Here is a 5,846-nt window from a genome sequence, read left to right on the forward strand (position 1 = left end):
GCATGGATATTATCCTATCACAGACAGCGTTGTACCTCATGACTGATCTGGATATAGACTTTTTTGACAATGAATACAACACCATTCCTCTTCAACTTGTCATTTCCTGCATAGTAAACCATGTGGTTGTCAGATTCAAAATGGCCAATACCAGTTCATTTCAGCTCACTAATGCTTAAGATATTGATGTTTATGTGTTCCATTTCATTTTTGACAATTTCCAGTTTCCCAGATTCATACTTCGTACATTCCATGTTCCAATTTTCAATGGATGTTTACAGCTGTTTTTCTTCAATTTGAGTTGTGAACAAAGGTCCCGCGGGCTTTACTCCATTCACGTCATCATGGTCAACTCTACTTTGAGGAGGCATCTCTTCCCCAGTTGCATTTTGAGTGCCTTCCAACCCGAGGGGCTCATTTTCTGGCACGATATCTAATAGTGTTTCTCTGCTATTCATAAGGTTTTCAGTGACTAAATACTTGGAAGTAGTTCATCATTCTTTCTTCTTATTCTGTCTTTGTCTGGAAGCTCATCTGAAACCTGTCCACCATGGGTGACCCTACTGGTATTTAAAATACCGGTGGCATAGCTTTCAGAATCACAGCAACTTACAAGCCACCACAGTATGACAAACTGACAGACGAATGGTGGCCGTTTGGTTTTAAGTGGAAACTGTCACTTTAAATTTCAAGGAGATCTGTGTGCATGCGTAGTAGAACCCTCCAGGGGTGCAGGTGGGGTATCGATTCGCTCAGGCACCCCCTCTAGTTACCAGAATGGAGGTGCACAGACAGCGAGAGACCAATGAACAGATACCAAAAAAAGAATGTCCACACCTGTATCTCCGCAGTTCTATTGGGCATTCGTGGCTGTTCTGATCCTTCCCCCACTTGGTCTCTCCCAAGATGGTGGCTCCAGGAGCAGCTTGGGCATCTTGAATTAGAAAGCAATGGGTTTCTTGATTCTGCTACAAATTCCCCTAGCTGTAAGCCTTCCAAGCTTCTAAATATTGCTTTATATGTGGTTCAGAGTTCTAGCACCATCCCCTGAGCCTGCCTGGTTTGGTATTCTGTGGTGTTGCTGATGGAGCTCCTCACTGCATGTCTACCTGATCCGCCATCTTGTTAATCAAAGGTTTATATTTCCTGTACGGAAATAGAAATGGCTAGGAGCATATTGACTAATAGCAGACAGAGTAGTGGTGAGATCTTTTAGATACGTACAAGTTGAAAGCTCATGGCTCATCTGAGGCATCTACTTTGTGGGCTGCCTATAAGAAAGGTCTCCTAGATAGCATTTTGTAGGGGCTTAATTTAAGCCTGCTTCTTAGGGCAACCCTTATCTCAACAGAGCAACAGATAGTAATTTAATCCAAGTCAGGCTGTTTTCTTGACAAAGGTTGGCCAAAATGTTCTTTAGGGTGTGGTTCATCTGCTCTGTCTTATTCACAGACTGGGCCTCTAGGATGCATGCAGTTCCCATCTAATACCTAAAATTCCTGATACTTGTTGAGTGACTCGTGTAACAAGGCTCCTCCATTGTTACTTTGAACTGAGCAAACCAGACCAAATCTTGGGGTGATTTCCTGGTTCAGGACTTTGGTGAGCTCAGTTGTCTCTTCAGTTCTGCAAGAGAAAGTGTCTAGTCATCTAGTAAAAGTGTCTACAAAAACCAACAAGTATTTGAACCGCTCAGGGGCTGAGAGCATAACTATTTTGTTTATTTCAGAGTAAATATAATCAAGTACTGCCTGGAAGCATCTTAGACACACACGGCAATGTGTCCTTGTTTCTTTAGTGTAAGGTTTGACCATTTTAGGTTGGAATGTTAATAATTGCCTGGCTCTGCCTAAAACCTGGTCCCTGTTGTTATGAGTAACCATCTGGACAAACAGGCACCAGCATAGTTAATCATGCCCTCCTTTGAGATGACTACCTTGTGATTTAGGGTGAATGTTAGAATGACAGCGTCCCTGTATGTGGTGCATGATGCATGACTAACCTTACCAAGAGTCAGCTGAACACCAATTAAACCAGCCTGTTTGCTGTAAGGTGTTCCATTAGTCAACTGATTCATAATAATAATAATAATAATAATAATAATAATAAAGGCTTTCTTTTTATCTGGAGTGATTGATAATTGGACTCAGTTGCTCTAGGGCATCGGACACAACCCTTGGGGTGACAGAGCTAGGCATTACTATGAAGTCTATCTGCCTGTCTTCACCTGTCCTTTGGGCCGGGACTCTCACTGTTGGGGCAGGGACAGGTCTTTGGGTTGTTCTTTGCACAAACGAGGCGCTGCTCTATTATTCTCTGAGTAGTCTGCTGCATGTTGGGACCTTTAATGGTCTGAACAATCAAGCATGTAGCGCATCTCTCCCGGAGTGGGTGCTCTGCTGTGTTGCCTTAATGATAAGGTTTTCAGGAACAAGAACCAGAGTCGCATATCCAACCCCAGTGTCTATTTTTTACATCGAATCCCCATTCTCCTGCAGTTTAAACCCTAACTGAAGTTCAGGCAGTTGCAAATGTGGAATTAGAAGTAGATAAGTCACGGTGTGTTGGTCTTAAAGGCCTGCTTGACTGCTTGATTAGCAAGGTGGTTTCCTTTCATTATGAACCTCTCCCTACAAAGTGCCCTGATTGGCCCACTACCTCGGTGAGGCCCAAAACTGCCTCCACATGTTTTTATATCTTTAAATCTTATGGTAAAACTTGTCAGCAGTACTGGGTGTTAGCTCCAGTGTAGAGATCTTACTGCTCAAAGGCAAAGATGTCTTGTGAGTTTCTAAGTGCACACAACAAAGCGTATCTTTGAAGTCCAGTACCATAGGAAGTAAGGACTAGAGGAGACCTGGTGGGGTAGCTTCAGTGATTTGGTTTATAGCCCTTGTTGTTGTTGTTGTTGTGAAGTGCCATTAAGTCGCTTGCGACCCATAGCAACCCTGTACAATGTTTCCGAGGAGCAACTGGTGAGCTTGAACCACCAACCTTGCAGTTCAAACGGCTTTGCAGTCTGGCGCATTAACCCACAGCATCACACCAGGACTCCTTAGGTCCAATAAAAACCTGTCTTCTCTAGATCCAGGTTTTTAACTTGACCTACTGATACCAGTTTGAGGATTAAGGTTATGCAGTCACTTAGCTGTTCCCAGCACAATCCTCCTTTCTCCTAGTATCAGAAAAATATTTAGTAAAGACTGACAATATGCCCAACTGGGATGGTCCATGGTAAAAATGGAAACAAAACTTCAGTGCATTTTGGTTCCTCTCGAAAGGCCAGCAGGTGGAAAAGGAGTATGCAGCCAAGTGTACCCGGGGTGCCCATCTGGAGCTCTTCCTATGGGTATTTGCTTAAGAGGGTATTGCCTCGCTGGAGGAGGTGCGTCCTGGTAGAATTGAACACCGCTCTAGGTGTGCATTGGGAAGAATAGGGTAGAATGGTGATTTTATAGCCAGACCTGTAAGGTCGAATCAGTCCATGAGTTAGGAAATTATTAATCAAGGTTAGGATACCTAGTTTAACTTCTAGTTTTAACAGGCACTGTTTCCGGCTTGGGATTTAATGTTCTGGTTATAGTTTAACCTGCAATGGTATTGGGGTTTCAGTCTTACCAGAGACTCCAGTAGCTCACATTTCTGGGTGTACTTTGTCCTTGATGTTCTCTGGTAAAGATGAACACTCTGCTGCTACCAGAAGGCCCAAGTCTCCTCGGGTTCCATCTAACCAGGGGTTTTCTAGCTGAAAAATACTTGAGAATTTAGTTTGGTTAGCAAGTTCCATTCTGCAAGAGGACTGGGGTACTGAGGCACTTATTAAAACATGTGAGTTACTTCACATCTTCCATGTGGCCCTCCTTAGGATGGAGGGCTTTCTGAGAGGCATTCCTGACACTCAGTCACAGCCATTGCAGGGCGGTGAATTATTTCACATGCTCTTTTTTAAAAAAAAGAACAAACACATTTAATAAGGTTTTTAATGTTTTCAGTGTAGTAATGCATTTGTTTATACTAGTCGTTAGTAATCAGTCTTCATCTTTGTATGTTATTTCATCAACAACAATCACCTCAGACAGACCTTCTAACAAGACTGACTGCCAATATTAGGACAGGAAACTAAGCCTTCAGGAGCGTGTGTGTTGTGCTTGAGATGATACATCAGGTGCTCTCTAAGCTACAAAGGGCAAAAGGAAATCCTCTCATTACAAACTGACAAAGGTAAAAGGTAAAAACATCTTCACAACAGCAAGTACCACATACTCAGAAATAGATCTGGGTTTAACGCAAATGACGTAATTCCTAGTCATCTGTGACTACTTTTTTAACTTCATACAGATAATGGATTAGGCTAAAATGCACTAGATTTTTAGAAGACTTCAGGACCAGTATCCTTAGTACATCACAAAATACCTTTTGCTATCCCAACGAAGCGAGATTTAAAGGAGGTGTTCTAAACATAACTAATCTATGGTTACAAAGTTCTACTCTTGATAGCATTTACCTTTTCAGGGAGTCTCCCAGTCTCCAAAGGATAAAAGCAGAGAGTAGAATCAGTATAACATACACACAGAAGTCCGTATTGTAAAGGCTATATAGATTTGCAGCACATGAGAAGATGCCTTCTACTCCTTCACACTGCATACCAATTCTGTGAATTATGTAGGCTGTCTCTTGGTCCACTGCCTGGCTATGTCATGTTCTGCTCTGTGGGTCAAATACTAAGTGGTTATGCTTCCAACCAGAGGATCTGCAGGGTTGCAATCTGTCAAAAGTGAACATATATACAGCAAAACCTCTGAAATAGTCAAAGCAGGACTCCAGTTATCTTTAAGCATGACTCCCTGAGTGTTGATATTGCAGTGATAAATTCTGGTGCAGAAAGTAACCTTTGGTGGCTTAAATGGATAATTTGATGAAAATGTGATACCTAGAAGAAAAAAACAACTGGTGGACCAAGTATAGTTGATCTCCATTCGTGTATGTTGTCTCCTTTAAGCCCAGCTGCAGTTAGGAGGATCAAAGGTGATTTCTGCTAGTTCCTTCTGAATTCTTTCAGCACTAGTGGATAGCTTAGCAGTGGTTTTGCTAGCAGTTTGGTGTTTTTCTTCTACTGGGCAGCAGGTTTTCTTTCTTCGTGTTTTTGAGGCTCTGGAGAGGCTGGGTCTCCCTGGGCTGCACCTGAACTACCACTGCTGCTGCTGTGCTCTCATCATCTGACCTCTGCCTATGACTGGACATCTTGATCAAGTAAGTTATTTCTTGAGAACCAAGTTGTCTGCCTGACCTGCTCGCACACCGCTACCGTGTGGGGGAGGGAGACAGGAAAAAACCTTCCTTAAAAAATGGAAGACGGGGAGGGAGACAGGAAAATGGAGGTAACTGGGGATGGGGAGGGGGAGGCGAGGTGGAGGGAAAAAGGAAGCCAAGGAGGCTGTGGCCAGGGAGTGTGGAGCATTGAAAGGCGGAGGGGGCTGTTCGGCTGGAGGGTGGAGCCGCTCGAATAAAAAAACAAAAAACAGCCCGAGTAGGTAGGGGGAGTAAGGGACTGGATTCATCCCCTGTTGTGGTCTCCCTACCGCCACCCTGTTTGACTCAGTAACATGCTCTTTTACCTATAGACTTTGTTGTTGTTTTAGGTTCCAACCCATAACCACCCTGTATAGGGTTTCCAAAAAGCAGCTGGTGAACTTGAACTGGAGACCTTGTGGTTCAAACCAATTTTGCAGTCCAGTGCATTAGTCCACAGAAGCACACCAGTAACTCCCACCAATGTCTGGATGAGAGAAGGTGAGAAAAGATGCTGATAGGATTTTAAGATTCAGTTGTGAGTGGTTAACAAAGCT

General features: G+C 43.3%; 1 pseudogene; it reads right to left on the reverse strand.

Moving 5' to 3' along the window:
- Positions 1-4,658: 4,658 nt before the first annotated feature.
- LOC102812598 lies at positions 4,659-5,241 on the reverse strand (annotated as a pseudogene).
- Positions 5,242-5,846: the final 605 nt, after the last annotated feature.

This window comes from Chrysochloris asiatica, unplaced genomic scaffold (assembly GCF_000296735.1).
Source record: "Chrysochloris asiatica unplaced genomic scaffold, ChrAsi1.0 scaffold00020, whole genome shotgun sequence".
NCBI lineage: Eukaryota > Metazoa > Chordata > Mammalia > Afrosoricida > Chrysochloridae > Chrysochloris > Chrysochloris asiatica.